Source organism: Chiloscyllium plagiosum, unplaced genomic scaffold (genome assembly GCF_037043375.1).
Source record: "Chiloscyllium plagiosum isolate Xiang-an unplaced genomic scaffold, Cpla_swu_hap1 HiC_scaffold_6, whole genome shotgun sequence".
Lineage (NCBI taxonomy): Eukaryota > Metazoa > Chordata > Chondrichthyes > Orectolobiformes > Hemiscylliidae > Chiloscyllium > Chiloscyllium plagiosum.
Window position 1 is genome coordinate 27,727,174 of NW_028270144.1, and position 20,977 is coordinate 27,748,150.

The following is a 20,977-nucleotide window of genomic DNA, read 5'->3' on the forward strand; positions in this document are numbered from 1 at the left end:
TATCCATATAAACCTTTCCTGTTCATGTAATTATCCAGATGCCTTTTAAATGTTGTAAGTGTACCCGTCTCCACCACCTCCTCTGGTAGCTTGTTCCATACATACACAACCTTCTGCGTCAAAAGATTGCCCCTTAGATTCCTGTTATCTCTTTCCCATCTTACCTTAAACCTGATAGATATCTTAAACCTATGCCCTCTAGCTGTGAATGCCCTTACCCTGGGGAAATGTTCTTGGCTATTCACCCATCCACATCCATCATGGTTTTATAAACCTCTATAAGGTCACCCCACAGCTTCTGATGCTCCAGGGAAAATAGCCCCAGCCTATTCAGCCTCTCCCTGTAGCTCAAACCCTCCAACTCTGGCAACATCCTTGTAAATAATTTCTGCACTCTCTCAAGTTTCTTTACAGCCAGTGAAGTACTTGTGAAATATAGCCACTTTATAACCATGGCAGCCAATTTGCACTCAGCAACTTCCCACAAACAGCAGTGATAATTACCAGATAACTTGCTCTTTTGCAAAGTAGATTGAGGGACAAATATTGACCAGCACATGAAGAAGTACTTTCTCATCCTCTCTGAGATAGTGCCAAGGGATTCTTTTAAATCCACCTGAACAAAGAACTGGCGTCTCACTTTCAAATCTCATTTCAAAATTCGGTACCTTCTACTGGTAGTGGAACCTCAGTACTGCACAGGTCTGTCAGCTTAGTTTGTGCTCACTTTAGTTGAATCTAGGACGTTATGAGGTGATACTAATTGCGAACAGTCAAAAGTGATACCTGTAATTTGGCACCGATGTCCATACCAAACCATTTACAATAGCAATTTCATTGCCAGAAGTATGAATGTGTCAGGGTTAACTATGAAGAACACGCAGATGCTGCAGAGATAACAGAGGTGAATCTCAATTGTTATTTGACACCACACCTGTTGTATAATTTAGGCAACATCAAAGTTACTGAAGAAAACTGGATCCTTTAGCAGATGCAAAAGGATCCAATCTGCTGTGGTACTTTGACTCCTATACAGTTGTATAGCAGCCAATACAAATGAATTGCGGCTCTGCTGTTCGTATTTGATGTGTAATGCTCTCAGTAAATCACTTGGCTCTCCCACTTCAGAAGTCAATTGTCAGATACATTCAGGGACATGATCGGACAAAGAGGGTGAAAAGACAGCTGCAAATGCTGCCACACATTTAACATTTCAAACACCACACCCTCTCACATCAAGTCCCAAAAACTTTATTCCCTGTGATCAAAATTTAGAGCTGTATTTTATTTGCAAGTTCCAAGCTTTGTCCACAAGTTAATTTTAAAGTAATACACCGCCTGCACAAGTTATCTGCCAGATAACAGAAAACAATTGTGATATAAGGTAAAGAAAATTCAATTACAAAAGAAGTGTTTTAATCAATGGTATATGGTGGGCATTTTAACTGAGATCGTTACTTAGGCTATTTGGCTGCATCAGCTGATAACATAGCTCTTAAAATGGACAGCACATAATGTTTCTGATGATGGCTTGTGTTGAATTGAAAGATCCTGCTCCAAAAGGAATATCAATGGCTGAGTTGGTAGCACTCCTCTGAGCCAAGAGTTCTCAGTTCAAGGCCCCTTGCAGGACTTGCCAGCCATGGAAGGGGCATTCATGAGAAAGCTTGGCGGCTGGTGTTCATCTTGCAAATCCCTCCAACACTCCATGCCTTTCTTCATGAGGTGAAACAAGATGAAGATACACAAGCAAACATTTACAGATGGGTCAGATCTAAACCAAAGCTTCCACACATTTGTGTATTTACCACGCATGGTAGTTTTTGGTTGTTTAAGATGAATGACATGAGACAGAAGGGGACGGATAATGGGAAATTGTCCCAAACTGTCATTTTTAAGCATTTGCTGATCAGGTGGAATGTAATTTCCTTACCTATGCTTCAGCAAAGTCTTAAAAATCTCATTTCAAAAGAACAACTCCAATCCTAGAGTGCATCATTTCCATGTGCATCATCTCCAGTTTCCAGAGGATCAGTGTTTTTCTAGGAATTCAAAATCCAAATTGAAGCCCAGCACATAAAGGTGATCCCATTTTGTTGAAACCATGCTGGCAACCCCAAATCATTCCACAACTGTGAATGAACATTTATCATTAGCTCATTAATATTGACAATTACGTAGGAGGTTTTATTTTGCAACCCTCTAAAGATTTGTTCCTTTTTTTTAAAGCCAGTCCATTTTCTGTATCTTATCTTGTCCAATAGCTCCACTTGCCACTTCAGAGGTTCTCAAATTCCTTTGTTCCTCAGCTGATGTGTTTCCTGGGTTGTACAGACCATGTCTGACCTATTTTGTATACACCAGATTTTAAGTCCATTTCCTCCCTTCAGTAACAATAGTGGCCATCTTCCAAACTATTCCTGATGAAGGGCTTTTGCCCGAAATGTTGATTTTCCTGCTCCTTGGATGCTGCCTGACCTGCTGTGCTTTTCCAGCAGCACTCTGATCTAAAGTCCTATTAAACTTTAATGGTCTGGAATTTGATGAAACTCACCTCCGCTCCCCCACTTCCCCTCTGGTAATGAGCTAGGAGGCAATGATGAGGCTGCACACAATTTATGTCAAGGTGGGAGGTGCTTTGGCTGTCACCTACCTGCCTCAACTGAAATGGAATCAGTGATAGGGGGTGAAGGGGATGAGGTGGGGCTGGGATGCATTGGGCAATCTCCCCATCTTAAGGCCAATTAATGGCCACTAAAGGGTCCTGTCTGACCACTGATGGCATTTACCAGCAATAAGATGGCCAAAGACACTACAAGGCAAGACCATCTAGGTTCCATTTTTGGAATCAAACTATGCGTCCAAGAGAGGCTCTCACACACAGCTTACCCCTCCCTACTGTATCATCATCCCCAATCTCCCGCTCCCACAAATAAACTGGCTTCCAAAGACAGCACCCCCACCCCCCCCACCCAAGTCTCGTTGCTGGGCTTGCCTGACTGGCTAAGCACCTCCCACACGCCAATCCCATATACTCATTTTATGAGGATCGGCACTGGGGACTGAATGTTGTCTTGGATGTGGTCACCAGTCCCGGGACTGATGCGCTGCTTACCAGATAATTCTGGTCGCTCTCAGAGGCAAGTCCATCTCCCAGCTGAGGGTCAGATGTCTCACTCTAAGCATGTGCCATAAAATCAAGTTGGGCTTCTAAAAGAACCAGAGGCAAGATTGCTCCCTACTTTACAATAAGGGAAGGAGGAAATAACTCCCAGGAGGCCAGTATCCCATCACTAAGTCATCCTTTATTTACATGTGGAAAGTCCTTGACACTGATCCAGTTCCCTCAGAGTCAGCTCTCAGAGACACCAGGATGTGTGACACTTCTGTTCTTATCTGTCATCCCGGGCTCCTTGATGGGACCAGATAAACAGCCCCAATCAGGGACCTCATATTCCAAGAATTCTGCATGGCTAGTCTCATTATAATCACTACCTGGGGCCTTGCCCACTGCTTCTCAGTAAAATTCTGGTCATGACCTTGATGGTCTCCATTAGGCGATAGAACGCTGTCAACCTCCCTAATGCAATGCTGAGCCCTCGGAAGTTTTTTCTCACATTTTGAGGCTTCTTTCCAAACTTCCTTTCTTGTCCCCATCTGTTAGCACAGGACAAAGTTCAGCATAGGAACAAATTTGTCAACATGAAAATTTAAAGTAAAACCAAGCAAAACTTTGCCATAAAATTAAGAGTATAATAGTCGGACTAATTGCAAGACAGTGTTTTGTGTCTGATTACTTCAGTTAAACTCGTTCATTAGATCACCCCTCCTGTAATCACTGTTTGGTACCCATTATTGTACACATCATAACTCATTAACTCTAAAGTGCAGCTCTGCAAATATCAGAATAATTTGTTAGGAGCTTTATTTGTTTTTAAAACTAATCTTCTCCCCTGTCTCGTCTGGTCTTATTAAAATCAGTAGGGGTCTGCCTCCCAGACTAATTGGTAGGAACAGCATTGCACTTGTTTTGATGGCATCAGATCTATTGAAACTCCTGGGATTTTAAATGCAGATTGTCTTCAATGAATAAAAGTCACTCATTATTTTTAAGGAAGCAAATTCCAGCACCAAAGCTTTAGCCAAGCAAAGAAAAGAACAAGGCGTACAGTGCTTCAAAAACATCAAAGGAATTGCTTATTATTTCATGACGCCTTGGAGTAAAAGGACAAAATCCTGATACTACCCATCAAAATCAAAGCATGATGCCCATATCCTATTTCATGCCAACTTCTATTTCTCTACCATCCATGCCTAACTCACACTGTCTCCGGTTGAGAAAAAAACCTTAATCTTAATATTTCCATTCTTCTTTACCAAACCTTTCGCAGCCCTGACATTTGCTACCTCTATAACCTTTTTCATTCCTTTAATCCTCTGGGATATCAAATTTGTCCCAATTCTGGCCTTTCCAGCAATCCCTAATTTTTGTCACTTCAACCTTGCTGGCTGTCCCTTCAAATATATCGACTCAATACTCTGAAATTCCCTACTTAAACCTCTTCATCTCTTTCTGCTCCATTAAGATGATCCATAAGCTTTGACCAAGCATTCAATGTTGAGGTCCAGAAGAAAGCTCCTATGAAGTGCCAGGGGATCTTTTACTCTATCAAAGATGTAACTGCAAGCCATTGTCAAGGCCTGTGAAAATGCACATCCCAATGGCTGTATCCTTCAAAACTAAGCAATCCAGAGGATTCTATCTATCTAATGCTGATTAAAAATGAAACTTTCCTGATCTTCCTCCAATAAATCAAATGGGCCAAGAAGATGTTTGAGCAGGAAGAGAAATCATGAAAGATGATCAAATAACAGCCTGCTCCTTTTCACTGAGGGATGTGCAAAATGACTAAATACTTAAAATAGCAACAAAATGTTTTAAACTGCATTGTGAGGCAGCAGCACAGTCTGCTCGAGACACGTTTCAACAACTCCTGCAAATATTTAACTGGAATCAGGATTAAATAATCACCTGCCTTCAATAGTCATTTGTTTCAGGTTTATTGCGCTGATTTTGTAATGCGAAACCAAACTGTATTTGCATCCACTTGTTTTAAGCAAGCAAGTAATTCCTTTGTTTCTTTTTTGCTTGGCTCAAGTTTTCTGTTCCTGTTTGAATGGGAAATGTATTTTTTTCGGAACATTAGCATTAATAATAAAATATTAGAAATGAGCACAGAATATCTAATAATTTATAAGCATTATTGTAGCTTGACATAACAATGTGAATAAAGGTCATAGGCTTTGATATCCCTCGAGTATTGCCTTGGGATCTCTCCAGGAAATGAAGATTAATCTCCATAATGAATCCATGACAAATCCAGAAGAGAAGTCATAAGACCACAAAAAAAGGTTTTGTTTTCATATTTCTGTTGAGCACTTTTATTTGCAAGTCAGAAAATAACAGACATGGAGCTGGAGAGGTAGTGATGTGGAGGAAATCTGTTTGACTGGCATTTGAGAATCTTTGTATTGAGCAACGGAGTCCCAATTTGCCCTCTGATTGATGGGGGAGGCATTACAGTTTGGCTATACAGTTAGGTGTTTTGGGCAACCTATAGCGAGAGCATGGGAGTGGGATACTTGGAAGCTGTCAGTCATATGGTGACTCCACTAGGAATATGTCCAATTAGAGTTGACAACTTAATACACGTTGCTACCAATTTTTACTGCTACCTGCTATTCTATCATATATGGACATCAGTCACAAAATGACGGATGACAACAAACCAAGTTTCTGATTTTAGAACCTTCTGGATTAAGGTCTCTGTGCTGTAAGCTGAAATAAATATTAGTGACTTCAAAAAAAAAGAGGAAATGACAGCTATTTTTCCCTATAGCCAAATAGATCTACAGGTAGCAAGAAGTGCCAGAATTCATAGCGATTGTATTAAATCAGCTCTCTGCTGGTCCCAAAGGTGTCTTCCTGCTGGGTCTCACAGCCAAGACAATAATTTTCCGGCAGGTTTACTATGCACATTTCCTAAGGATTATTGGGTTGTGCATACTGTTGGAACAGAAATAATTTTTTGCAGAAATATATATCCTTGCTGCAATTATGGTCTGACATGTTACGCATAAGTGAGGTAGAGATCCAATACAAGGGAACAGGTGCTGGAAGCTTTAATCACCATTCCTATCTATGGCTTTTAATCACTGTGGTATAACAATGGCAATTTCTTATTGATTTGAATCTTTCTCAGCTGGTGGTTGAACAGCGAATGATATCATTGATCTTGTTCTGCTTTTGTTCCTTGTATTTTCCACTATTTATCATTATAAAGAACTCCCAGAAAGAAAAATAACCCTTTGTTGGTTTTTCGACAGATTCAGCCTTAAAAGAGTCATTAGTAGTGCTCCTAATGCAATACAGTGCTACACTGTGCAGCAGACAAATCAAATACAATCAGTGGTAATTCAAAAGTAATAGTACATTTAACTATATTGTCTTTTGCTTAATTCTTTCATTCATTGAGATTGTATAGCTCCCTTCTGAATGCAAAGCTCAAATCAAATTAAACAGTATTGTTTTCCTTAGTGTGCAACTATTTTCCTCTGCTCAAACAGACTTATTTGTAGCATACAACAATATTTGTAAACTGCAGTTGTTATCCAAAAGCCTCCACTGTTGCAGAGATGATCCTGACTTTATTTAGTATATGGTAGCTTTTTGATTTTTGGTATTAGACTGGCAATTCTGAGTCAGATTTTCATAAACTTGGTAAAACTCTGGATTTGTAATTCTGGACTCAATCCCGAAGTGTGTCTGAAACTACTTTCATTGGTAAAGTAAGGGAGATCGTTCTGAACTGTACAGGTGTGGATCACAAATCAATGCTCCATTTGAAACTAGTTGAGATTTGCAAAGACCCTATTATGGCTATTGCTAGTGCCTTAAAGCCTCACATGTGGTTGTCATCATTGATGGAATAGATGCAAATGCTCTTAACATGTGAATAAGATCTGAGTACTTACCATGATCTGAAGTCTCTTTAACAGTCAGTAGCTTTCACTGAGTGTTAGAAAGAAAAGCTTCTCCAGTAAATATTTGTTTGACAGGCATAGGTTAGAATAAAAAAAAACATCGTGTCATGCAATTTCAATGACTTCCTTATTGAAATTTCTTCAAGAGCTATTATTATGTCACTATGAATTCTTGGCTGAGTTTTAATGCTTGAGGCGAAAGTGAGGACTGCAGATGCTGGAGATAAGAGCTGAAAATGTGTTGCTGGAAAAGCGCAGCAGGTCAGGCAGCAGCCAAGGAACAGGAGAATCGACGTTTCGGGCATAAGCCCTGAAGAAGGGCTTATGCCCGAAACGTCGATTCTCCTGTTCCTTGGATGCTGCCTGACCTGCTGCGCTTTTTCAGCAACACATTTTCAACTCTGAGTTTTAAATGCTACAGGTATCTCAGCAGAGGTTTCTAAATTCACAGATTGACTGCTTAGAGAGAGTATTAAAAATGTGCTTAATGAAAGTGGATAGTTGTCTGTTGTTGTGAGATTTGAATGGTCTTTATGAGTGGAAGGTTTCCACTATCAAGTGATGTTTGCTTTTGATGGATACTGCATGAGTAACTGTTGAGTTGGCATGAAGATTATGAGGGGCCATTGGCGCTGGGGGGTAGAGGTGGAGTTTAGATGTGTGAGGGCTAAAGGGCTTAACAACTACTAAAACAACTGGCATGAAGTACCGTGGAACTGATGTGAGCTTTCTAAGCAGTCCACCACATGGCTGCATCTATTCAGCTTCCAGTTTAGCAGGATCCCAACTTCAATTCAGAGTCTGAAAATGACCAGTAAAAGGTTTCCTTTAGTGAGGTGTGCCAAGTGAGTAGGGAGGTTTCCCAGCACACATTACCTGCATCGGTAGTCAAAATCCAACACCAGAAGTCAAAAATTTCAATGCCACCATAATAGAATCCCCACAATATGGCAGCAGGCCATTTAGCCCATCGAATCCACACTGACCCTCCAGAGAGCATCCCACCTAGACCCAGCCCCATGTTTCCCATGGCCAATCCACTTAACATGCACATCTTTGGACTGTGGAAGGAAAGCACAGTACCTGGAGGAAACCCATGTAGACACAGGGAGAATGTGCAAACTACACTCAGACAGTCACCCAAAGGTGGAATTGAACCCGGGTGTCTGGCACTGCGAAAGAGCAATGCTAACCACTGAGCCACCATGCTTCCCAAGAAGAAGACCATTCAGTCCACTGAATCCACACTGACCCTCCAAAAAGCATTCTACCCAGACTGACCCCAGCCCTGTGACCTTGTATTTCCCATAGATGATCCACCTAGTCTTCACACCCCTGGACACTATGGGCAATTTAGAATTGCCAATCCATGACCTAACCTGCGCACAGTGAACTATGGGAGGAATCTGGAGCAAACCCACGCACAAAGGGAGTATGTGCAAACTCCACACAAACAGTTTCCCAAGGACGGAACCAAACCCAAACTGTGAGGCAGCAGTGCTAACCACTGAGCCACTACACCACCCCTATAAATTGATAAGGATAGACTCATGCAGGTAGTGAACACGTCTACTGGCACCAAGTATTTACTGAAGCAGTGACGAGAGTGCGATTTGAACCCATGCATGCAGAACACAATGGATTAGCAGTCCATCACCTTAACCTCTCAGCCATCTCATCTTAAATTGAATTGTGAATTAGGTATTAAGAAATATACAGGAAAACAATATCATTCCATTAAATACAGTATTACCTAAAATCTCACTTGTGGGAAATAAAAACCACCTGTCAATGGTAATGTACTGAAGGAATAAGTGTCAAAAGATATGATATTATTGCAGGAAAATTAGATTGAAAAAGTTAATTTTCTGTAACCTCACAGAAAAATATCATTCACTTTAACAAAAGTCAAAAACCAGATTACAAAAGCAGGGTGAGGTGAACCCCCTCACAATAATATCAATTTGCTGATAAAGAATCCACATCCCCAAAGTGAGGCATCATTTACTTTTCTCTTACACCACCATGCAGACATACTATACAGCCCCTTGATATCTGAAATCACAAGCAAACAGGAAGAAGAGCGTCAAGTCTTGTCATCTTACTTGAAACCTACAGCTCAGGAAAACATCCACCAAAATGACTGCTCTGTAGGCCTTACCTCCAAGAACAGGTCAAGACATCAATTCATTGAACAGATATCTCAATTATAATAGACAGCCTCTTCACCAATTCAGATTCACTTCACAAACTGAACTAGTCTCACAGAGGCTTAAGGTAAGCTTATGTTAATATTTGACAGATTTCATTTTAAGACAATATCTCTTTAACTGTTAAAGTTTAATTTAGGATTCAATTTTAGAAATGAGAACCAATTAATTTCTCTTTTCCTACATGTATCTAGTAATTGGAATATCTGCCTTCCATCTAAACAATTTCTTTTAGCAAACTTTTACATATCTTGCAATTTGTATTTTGTCAGATTTTTTTTCTATATCAAAAATCCTAATTTTCTATTCCATTCTGGTGAAGGAATTCTTAATTTTGGAGTTTCCACACAGAGCTTTATAATCCAGTAAAATAACAATCTGGCTAAAATGCATTAAGATATAAAACACTATGCAGAAGAGGTAATAATCTCAATTAGCTGTTTTCCTTTGGGGAGAGGCTGATCAGACCCCACAGACCAAGTTAAATGTGTTTAGATTTTGACACTTTTTTGAAGTTTAAAGGGCTTAATCAGGAAATACTTCTGATCAAGAATAGTCCCAAAGGAGGCTAGGATGGTAAGACATCTAAAATGTACAACTACAGTAAGTCAAAATTGTTGGAACACAAAGGTGTTAATGGATTGTAAGGATAGAGCAGTTTGCTGTGATAGACTGTGCAAGTCCACAAAAGAACTCCATTTCCACACTCTGTGGTTGACACATAATGCCTTTTAGGACATCTCAAGATAGGAAATAAATACAGCTGTCATCTGTTTGTCATCTACTTCCCAAGGATAAATTAAAATACGACTTTCATTTTGTTTGATTTCTGAAAACAGAAAGGTCTTAATTTTGCTGCAGTGATGTGTCTAATGGATCTGTGGTAAGTCAGATCTGTCCTTGATGTCTGGATTTTAAAATTGCTTGCTTGCAAAGTTGCTAAGAATGCAAGTTTATAAAATGTCGAGAGAGTAAAAGGGTATTTGAGAACTAAATGAACAGGTCAAACTGGGTGTCATGTAAACAAATTAGATTGGAAGATTCTGGAATTAAAAGTACAAGGATGGAAAAGGAAATTAAAGTAGCCAGACTCAATGCCAAATCAAATACTGAAAGAGAAAAAGAAGAAAAGCAGCAATTAAAATCTAAAAGAATGAAATTCCATATTTTTAATTGTTCATTGTCAGCGCAAAGAGAGATGAATTGGCAATAAATTACATTAATCATTTCATTCAAAGTGTTTTTTTTAATTAATTCCCAGGACGAAAGGGTCACTGGCTAGGCCAGCGTTTATTGCCCATCCCTAACTGCCTAGAGGGCAGTTGGAGTCAACCACATTCCTGTGGGTATGGTGTCAAATATAGGCCAGGCCAGGTAAGGATTTCCTTCCCTAAAGGACATTAGTGAAACAGATGGGTTTTTCTAACAATCAGTAATGGATTCATGGTACTCCTTAGATTCTTAATCCCAGATTTTTATTGAATCCCAATTCCACCATTTGCCATGGTAGGATTTGAATCTGGGTCCCCAGAACATTACTTTGGACTCCAGATTAACAGTCCAAGGTTAATGCCACTAGGCCATTGCCTCCCCAGAGACTGAGGTTTACAATGACTTAAATTTTGTGATGAGATTAGTTCATGTCTATCTTTCAGGTACAACTTTACACCATTCCATGTATGTTAATGGGGAGATCGACTGTGATGCACATTTCTGTGAATCATTTAGCAGAGTGCTACATCTTGGAAAGATATTTGAGTTCAATCACAGAGTTGCCCCTTGTCTAACGTTCCTGATGCATTCACACATAAATAGCAGTGAACACCATTAGCTTCATAATTTTTAAAAGAAAATTATAGTCCAGTAACTTACCTCACTGGCACTGAAATGAGAGTAATTTTCTATTTATTGTCATGAATCACCATTCCACTACAGCGTGTGATCCATGGAAATTCCATCACTCTCCCTGGCAGTTTCTTAAGGCTGATCCACATTGATCATAATCTTGGTATCATATTTGATACATATCCATGACATCACTACGCCTGTCAATTTCCACGTCAGTGAAATCACCTGATTCCACTTCTGCCTCAGTTCCTCTGCTTCTGAAAACTTCACTAATACCTTTGTTTTCTTTACACTTGACTATTCCAATGTATTCTTCTCCAGCGACTCACATTCAACTCTCTGTGAAAGTGAGGTCATCCAAAGTTCTGCTACCTACATTCTATATACCAAATTCCAATCAGCTTTCAAGCCTCTGTACCCTGAGCTTCCACAAATTTAATAGCATCATCATTGATTGTTATGCCTTCAGCTGCCTGGATTCAAAGCTGTCGAATTTTTCATCTTTCAGGATATTCCCAATATCCTACTGCTTTAAGCAAGGTTTTGATTATTTGTTGTGATATTTCTTTCTGTGTTTGGTGTCAAATCATACTTTAATTCTAGAGATATTTTACTCTCTCAATTTAATTTGATGTTGTTACCTTATAACACCATTGACCGCCTCATAAAGGAAGCTTTTTATATAGGCATCATCACACTGCATATAGGAGTTGGTTAGCTCAGTTGGCTGGACAATCGGTTTACAATAGGAGAAAGTGAGCACTGCAGATGCTGGAGATCAGAGCTGAAAATGTGTGGCTGGAAAAGTACAGCAGGTCAGGCAGCATCCAAGGAGCAGGAGAATCGACGTTTCGGGCATGAGCCCTTCATCAGGACAGAGTAATGCCAACAATGTAAAGTTAATTGTCATTTATATAAATGATTCTGATGTAAATATTGTGAGTAGGTTTGCAGGTGATACCAAAATTGGTGGTGTAGTGGACAGTGAAGAAAGTTACCTCAGAGTACAAAGGGATCTTGATCAGATAGGTCAATGGGCTAAGGAGTGGCAGATGGAGTTTAATTTAGATAAATGTGAGGTGTTGCATTTTGTAAAGGCAAATCAAGGCAGTACTTATACACTTAATAGTAGGTTCCTGGGAACAGCTGCCAAACAAACAGACCTTGGAGTGCAGGCTCACCGTTCCTTGAAGCTGGAGTCACAGGTAGAATGGGTAGTGAGGAAGACATTTCATTGGTCAGTACATTGAAAGGGTGCAGAAAAGATATTGTCAGGATTGGAAGATTTAAGCTACAGGAGAGGCTGAATAGGCTGGGGCTATTTTCCCTGGAGTGTTGGAGGTTGAGGGGTGACTTTATAAGAAGTTATAAAATCATGATGGGGTGAATAGCCAAGGGTTTTTTTTCCCAATGTAGGGGAGTCCAAACCTAGAGGGCATAAATTTGAAGTAAAAGAAAAATGGTGTAAAAGGAACCTAAGGGGCAACAGATGGTGTGATATGTACGGAATGAGCTGCTAGAGAAAGTGGTGGAGGCTGGTACAGTTACAACACTTAAAAAGCATCTTGATGGGTACATGAATAGGAATGGTTTAGAGGGATATGAGCCAAATGCTGGAAAATGGGACTAGATTAATTTAGGATGTCTGGTTGGCATGGACAAATTGAACCAAAGGGTCTGTTTTTATGCTGTACAACTCTATGACTCTATAAGGATTCTTCTTCTCAATTTCTCCCTTGAGGCATGGTGACCCACAGGTTAAACCACCACCGATCATCTCTTTCTAATGAGAGAGGGGTCTGGTGGACTATGATGACTTTCCTTTTTACTTAATCGCACAATGAGCATCAAATTTCATGCCTACTTTCTAAACATTGTTAACTAGCTTTATTCAATGAGTCTTAAAGAAGTAATAACTTATTTTTCAGCTTGCAAGCTTCCATCACAAAGCGAGTTTTCACATAGATCCTAAACTATCCAAACTTTCAGAAATACTCAACTGAAACTATTCCCACAGGATGAATGATTTTTAGCAAGTCTACATTCTCATCAAAAAGCATACATAACATTTGTAAACACATATCATAATTCATTAATTCTAAGTATTCATTGCAAACAGTGGTCCCCCATTAAACTCTGCACCAGATGGCACTGCATTCACTATCAGGCGATAACAAAAGAGTTTATTGCTCTTTAATGAGCTTAGGATAGAGTTTGACACTAACACTTGCTATATACATCAGATGGCCCACAGAAATATTTGATAGCGTGTCTTCACTGATTGTAACATTGTTAAACCAACCTTCAAAATGTAATAGGTTTCATAGATTTTTGTTTGCTTTTACAACAGGGTCAAGTTCCTTGGTGTTTAAAACAAAACTACAAATTTGTTTTGTACATTCCACAGTATTCAGAATAGTTTTGGAATCAGCAACAAATATATTTCCAAACCAAATACAACCTGAATAAGATAGATTATGAATTTGGAATTTCCTTCAAAGAAAATAACAGCAACATTTTACATTTATATACAGCCTTTCATGTAATGAAACATACCAAAGCAATTCACAGAAGGATTATAAAACAAAATGTAACACAGAGCACATGACAAAGCATTAATATAGATGATAAAAGCTCGATCAAAGAGGTGGTTTTCAAGAAATGTACTAAAGGTGGAAAATGAAGAACAGCAATAGTGGTGGGAAAAGTATTGCCGAGCTTAGAACTTAGGCAACTGAATGTGTGATAATCAATGTTAAGCAGATTTAATCATGGATGTTCAAGAATCCAGGATTATATAAGCGCAGATATTTTAGAGGGAAAAAAAAGAACGAGAAAAGATCATTAATATAACACACTGTATTTTTCCAGAATATATTTGTATAAAAAGCTTACTTCAGGTACCTTCACGTGAGGGTTATATTTTACTACACTGTGCAGTGTTCTTGCACACGTATTCAGGATTTATACAAAGCTTGCTATTCTTCATTCTTTATTTGGTGCACATGGACCTGATACTGATTAATAGTTGACCATGGATCTAAATCCTAAGTCGGAGACTAACCACAAAGTTCCTCAGTTCTTCAGAAATTGTGACTTTGTTTGAGAGGGTGGAGGAAGAAGAGCTAAGGAAAAATCATGGGTGTAAATTATATGTCATAGAAATGCACAAACAGAATCATTCCAAACTAATATTACCAAGGAATCTTGTGTATTCATCACTTTAGAACTGTAGTTAATAGAGGTCAGTAAAACAATAGGGCCATTTACTGTATTAAGAGGAGGTTAGGAGGGGTGAATGAACTCACTTTGTTTTAAACCCCTTGGTCAAAGGAAGGTTTTTAATTCTTTTTAGTATACAACTATATCACACTTCAATTAAAACACTGCATCTGTCAAAATTATGGAGCCAATTACAAAGTTTTTTTCAGTGAAATAAAGAAAAATTTTATTACTAACTAACTCCATTAAAAGTAATATAACACTACATTGAACAAATTTATGTGACATCCAGAAAGTGTACATAAACAGGGAATACAGATCCAAGTAACCAGTTTCTGTCATTTTGATGACATGTTAATTTCAGTTCAGACTGGGTCTTGTTTATTGATGGTTTCCATGAACTGGCTCACCTGGTCAGGTGATCGCTGCAGCCATTTGATGTCAGTGCTTTTCTTTAAAACCATTATAAAGTCCATGAAGGACTATGTATTAAAAGTCAAATGAAGGAAGTTGCAAATTAATGGTCCCTTTAGCACTATAACAATACTTCCAAACTGGAGGAATATAAAAAACAATACTCTTCTCCTTTTGCTTACGGTGGGCATGCTGTTAGATGGTTGGCATGAAAGGACAATACAGATTTTTGGGCAAAAACAAGCACATTCTGCATTCACTCTCTTGATTCTAACTTGGATCCAAAACAGTTTTGGGAATGACAGCCCAACTTGTCCCCCCCGGGCTCGATCATGTTTCCAAGTTTTAACTATTCACTGATCGGTTCTATAATCTAAGTATAGGATTCCTGAGTTTTTATTACAGTGTTGATACCCAGGATGTTCGTGGGTCAATCTCTCCTTCAACAAAGGAGCTGATCATTGACTTCACGAAGTGGATTGGAGGGCATGACTCCAATCAGTGGGGCTGAGGTGGAGACAGTTCAGAGGGTCACGTTCATGGGACTGCTGATCACCAACAATCTGTCCTGGTCCACTAACATTGATGTGATGATCAAGAAAGCATAACAACATCTCTACTTCCTCATGAAGCTAAGGAGATTCAGTATATCCATAAGGACTCTGACCAATTTTGAGAGATACACCATTAAAAGTATTCCATCTCAATGCATCACAGCATGGTAAGGTCACTGTTCTTTCCAAGACCACAGAAACTTCAGACAGTCATGAACACAGTGCAGTCCATCACGCAAACCAGCTTTTCATCCATTGACTCCATCCACACTTCCCACTGCCTTGGGAAAGCAATCAACATAATCAAAGACCCCCCCTCCGATTCTGGTTATTCTCTCTTCCACCCTCTACCGTCGGCAGAAGATATAAAGGTTTGTATACATGTATGAATAGGTTCAAGAACAGCTTCTTCCCCACTCTTATTAGACTTCTAAATGGACCTCTCAAGTTTTAAATTTAATGTTGATCTCACTATCAGTGCAACTTCTCTGCAGCTGTAACACTGTATTCTTCGCTCTATTCTATTACCCTAATGGGACTTTGTGTGGTATGATCTGTCTGTATTGCACAAGAACAACACCTTTCACTGTACCAAGGGACATGTGACAACAAAATCAAATCAAAAATATGATGTTTCTTTATTGTGTCTGGCCTCGCACCCAGAATCTCACTCTTATTTAAATTTACATCAATCCATTAGACTGGTTAAGTTTGAAACCTGATTTTGTTCTTTTGATCACCGAGTGACTGATTCTGTTTGTAACTCATCAGAATTTTCCTAATGGTCTCCATCAATGGTGTCTAATATGCAGTATGTTTTCTTCAATTTTTCTTTTATTTTGCAAATGGATTCTCCCTTAATTGAGCTGAAAACTACTGGCAACAGGTAAATATTTAGCTTCTGCCATACTTTTTCAGAGACCTTCCACTGAGTGAGGCTTCGATTTTACTTTTTCCTGGCCTATTTATAAACACCTCTAGTCCTCCTGAAGTAGATACTCAATTCCTCCTAACTGAAATATATTCCAGAAAGTAAGATTGTAAGAGGGAGAGAGCAGAGAGTCAGGATAAATGGGTCTTTTTCTCGTTAGCAAGCTGTAACTAGTGGGTTCCACTGGGTTCGATCGTTGGGCCCCAACTACTTACATTGCATATTAATGACTTGGATGCAGGGATAGAAAGTACTATAGCCAAATTTGCAGATAACGCGAAAATACATGGGAAAGTAAGTTGCAATAAAGAAGCAAGAAATTGACAAATGGATATGAGTAGGTTAGGAAAATGGGCAGATGGTGTTTAACATGGTCAGAAGAATAAAAAGACAACTTAGTGTTGAAGTGGGTAAAATGTTTTAATGCAGAGGGATCTAGGTTTTCCTGTGCATAAGTTGCAGAAATCAAGTGCACAGGTACAACAGTACTGAGGAGGATAATTGAAATGTTGACATCTATTGTTAAAGGAATTTGGTATTAAAGTAGGGAAGTATTGTTGCAATTGTACAGAGCATTGGTGACACCATACCTGGAGTATTGCATACAAACTTTCTCCCTTTATTTGAGGAAAGATTAGATTAGATTAGATTAGATTACATTACAGTGTGGAAACAGGCCCTTAGGCCCAACAAGTCCATACCGATCCGCCGAAGCGTAACCCACCCATACCCATACATTTACCCCTTACCTAACACTACGGGCAATTTAGCATGGCCAATTCACCTGACCTGCACATCTTTGGAATGTGGGAGGAAACCGGAGCACCCAGAGGAAACCCACGCAGACACGGGGAGAACGTGCAAACTCCACACAGTCAGTTGCCTGAGGCGGGAATTGAACCCTGGTCTCCAGCGCTGTGAGGCAGCAGTGCTAACCACTGTGCCACCGTGCTGCCCACAGATGTAATTGCAGTGGAGGCAGCTCAGAGACAGTTCGCGAGATTAATTCAAGAGATGAAAGGCTTGTGTCATGATAGAGATTGACAGTCTAGTCCATACTTACTGGGGTTTCGAAGAATGAGAGGGGATCTAATTGAGGTATGTAAGATGCCACAAGAGATTAACAAAGTAAGTGTGGAGCAGATGCTTCCCCCGATGAAAGGTCTAGGATGAAAAGTCATACCTCTAGGCTAAGGGCTGGCAGATTCAAAACAGAGACGGGGAGGGATTACTTCTTTCCAAGGGTCATAAATCTGTAGAACTCACTGTCCCAGAGTGCAGTCAACACAGGGATACTAAATACATTTAAGGAGGAGACAGACAGATTTTTAATTCATAATGAGTTAAAGGGTTATGGGGAGCAGGCAGGAAGGTTGAGTTGAGGCCAAGATGAGATTAACCATGATCATATTACATGGTGGAGCAGCTTCAAGGGGCTGATTTGCCTACTCCTGGTCCTAGTTCTTATGCTTTCCTTTAAATTTATCATGCAAGTATCTGTTAACCAGATCACTGGCTTTGGCCTTTCATTTTGTCTCCTTCTCTCGCGCTTTCTTACCCTCTTTTACATCTATTGCCTAATCAGGTGTGTGTAGTCAGCTATTTTCGAGTGTGTGAAACTTATGCATATACGCTACTTCCATAGACTAGCATTTACTTAAAATAGTCCTTTTCTACCTCATAATTAGTTGCATATTTCCTCAGACAACTTCATGAGCTTCCCTGACAGTCTGATATGTAACAATAGCATCCATTGTTGAACTTGCCACTTTTAGTTTTTTTTCCTTTATTCTTGTATAGAATATGGATGTCTCCACGTCAGAAAGTTGTTCATTCAACTCCCAATCCAGAGATTTGAGCATGTAATTTAGCTGACATCCCACTGCAAAAATGAGGGAGTGCTGCACTTTCAAAGGTGTTTTCTTTCTGATTTAACATTAAGACCAGACCCTGTTGTAGAAGAACAAGACCTGATGACACTATTATGAAGAGGTGGAATACAGCTCTCCCCTAATGTCCTAATCAGTGTGTACTTTAAAGCAACAGAATTAGAAATAGATTATCTCATCATTTATATACCATTGCTTCTGTGATCTTACTGTGTGCAAATTGGCAGCTGTAAGCAATAGTGACTCCATGCCAAACATGCATTATTAACTGCAAATTGCTTTAGGATGCTGTGGAGCTTTAAAAGGTATAATATAAATAAATCCAAGTATTTCCATCTCATTTCATGGAGATTCTTTCGTATAAATCACTTGGGTTCCATTTTAGTAGACAGCCCAAAACATCAAGCAAATGTTATGCTAAATAGTAAAAGCCAATATGAATGCAATAAAGTAAATGGATTAAAATCAATGAATTACAAATTCAATCAAATTATAAAACCGATGTGATTCAGGTGAGAGGAAAGGATGAAAGCAATTTATCATGAGCAATTGTGAGGTCATTTATTTTGGGAGGGAAAAGGAATGACAATATACATTCAGCAGAAATATACTGCTGGATTCATGAGGGAAAATGTGGTTTCAGATACAAATTTCTTTGAAAGTACAAGTGCCTGTGGATTAATAATTTTTAAAAGTGTCAAAATGTTTTAGGTTTAATAAATAGTGACATTTTTTACAGATTAAAGAAGCAATGCCAATTTTGCTCAATTCAGCGAGATCACAGTTTGCACGTTGTGCGAAGTTTAGAGCTATCCATTTTATAGATGACTTTACAGCCAAAAATGCCATTTAATTTAGATCATTATCTTTATTACTATCATCACGAGCTCTGCCTGAAGACAGGTCCTGTATCCATGCTTGCTAATGTTTCACATCTAGCATTTTTCATGGTATTCGTCTTTTCACTGGTGGTTTCACTAACAGAGGTAAAACAAACAGCAGATTCCAGAAGAAGGGCTTATGCCCGAAACGTCGATTCTCCTGCTTCTCGGATGCTGCCTGGCCTGCTGTGTTTTTCCAGCACCACATTTTTCAACTCTGTCTCCAGCATCTGCAGTCCTCACTTTCTCCTAGACAGGTCCCAAGTCAAACTGAACCAGAACGAAAATCAAATCCACGCTGTAGCTGTTTTCTGAATTACACACTAGACATCATGCCAGCTAACCTCTATAACTTTGAGTTGAGGTTTGCTAAAGTTTCTTGATGCCACACCAGTGTAACTTAGTTATGGGAGTAAGGTGGAGATCAGCCACTTTCGTTGGATTCATACCTAGCACAAAGAAAGATGGCCCCATGGATATTGCAGTGGGAAATGCTCAGGGTAGTGTCTTAGACCCAAACATCTTCAGTTCCATATAAAATGACCTTCGACTCATCATAAGATCAGATGTGCAGATATTTGTTGATAATTGCACATTTTCAGCACCATTTGCAATTCTGCAGATACTGAGAAATTTCCAAGTTCATGTGCGGTAAGATCTGGATAATTTTCATACTTGGATTGATAAGTGACAAATAACACTGACACCACACAGTATCCAGTGTCCCCAGGCCTGGATCTGTCAGAGTGTCCCCTAGGAGGCCGGGCTTGGTGAGTCGTGGTGGCTACTGGAGCCAACCATGGTTTTCCTGTTGCTGTTCCACTGGATTCAAAGCTGAGGGCCCGACTGCTACTGGGGGCCCCAGTAGATGCGGCAACACGCCTCGCATTTCTGAGGCTGTGCAGGTGATGTGAACAGCATTTCTCCAATCCACCAAAGTCAAGGAACTCAAGAAAGAGAACATGAGGATGCTTTGGATTAACAAGATAGCAGCTGCCTCCCAGGAGCATGGACCGAAATACCTCATTTTATCAGTAACCTGGTTAAGTATCAGATGGAGTTAAACAGGAAAGTCCTTGCAGATTTGGCTATGTATGAATCAAAGATGTTGAACTCCCTGGCAGCACTGGCTAAATAAAGGAGGGAAGAAGGCTTCTCTGATTCACTGGACGATGGCAGATAACCTAATGGTGTATTTTCACACATTGTGTATTCGAACTAAGGAATGAATGTGAATAAATGCTACAAATACTTTTCACATGACTGAGTTTGCTGCCATTTTAACAAAATGTCTATGACAGACATTTGTGTTTCCACCTCCAGTTTTTGATCACTTTATAGGCTTGACTGTAGGAAATGATAGTTGTGTGTGGAGTTCTTTGAATAAAATTTTCTATATTAAAAAAAATTACACCACAGAAGTGCTCGGCAATGTCCATCTCCAACAGAGACAAATGGACTATTTCCCCAAAATATTCAATAGCATTACTATCATTGAATCCTGCTATCAACATCCTAGGAATTACCATTGTCCAGAAAGTTAACTGGACTAATCACAGTATTTCTGTGACTGTGAGGCAGGTCAGAAGATGGAAATTCTACAGTGAGTAACTCACCTAGTATCTCCCCAAACCTTGTCCACCACCTACAAGGCACAAGTCAGGGGTGTGATGCCATATTCCCACTTGCCTGGAACTCTGCATTTCCAACAACATTCAAGAAGCTGGACACCATCCAGGATAAAGCAGCCCACTTGACCAGCACCACATCCAGGTCTTTAAACATTCACTCCTTTCACGTTGACATACAGTGACAGCTGTGTGTACTATCTATAAGATGTACTGTGGTAACTCCTAAAAGGTCATTTGACAGCATCTTCCAAACCCAACAACCTCTGCCACCTAGAAAACCAAGCAGTAGATACATGGGAACACCACCACATGCAAGCTTTCCTACAAACAACACAAACACTGACTTAGAACTA

The 20,977-nt window shown here is 39.6% G+C and overlaps 1 protein-coding gene and 1 pseudogene across 4 annotated transcripts in view; one reads left to right on the forward strand and one right to left on the reverse strand.

Annotated features, from left to right (window-relative positions):
• dachc (dachshund c) overlaps positions 1-20,977 on the reverse strand; it is a 598,354-nt gene that overhangs the window by 329,408 nt on the left and 247,969 nt on the right. The window lies entirely within an intron of this gene.
• LOC148149727 (large ribosomal subunit protein bL20m pseudogene) lies at positions 19,793-20,215 on the forward strand (annotated as a pseudogene).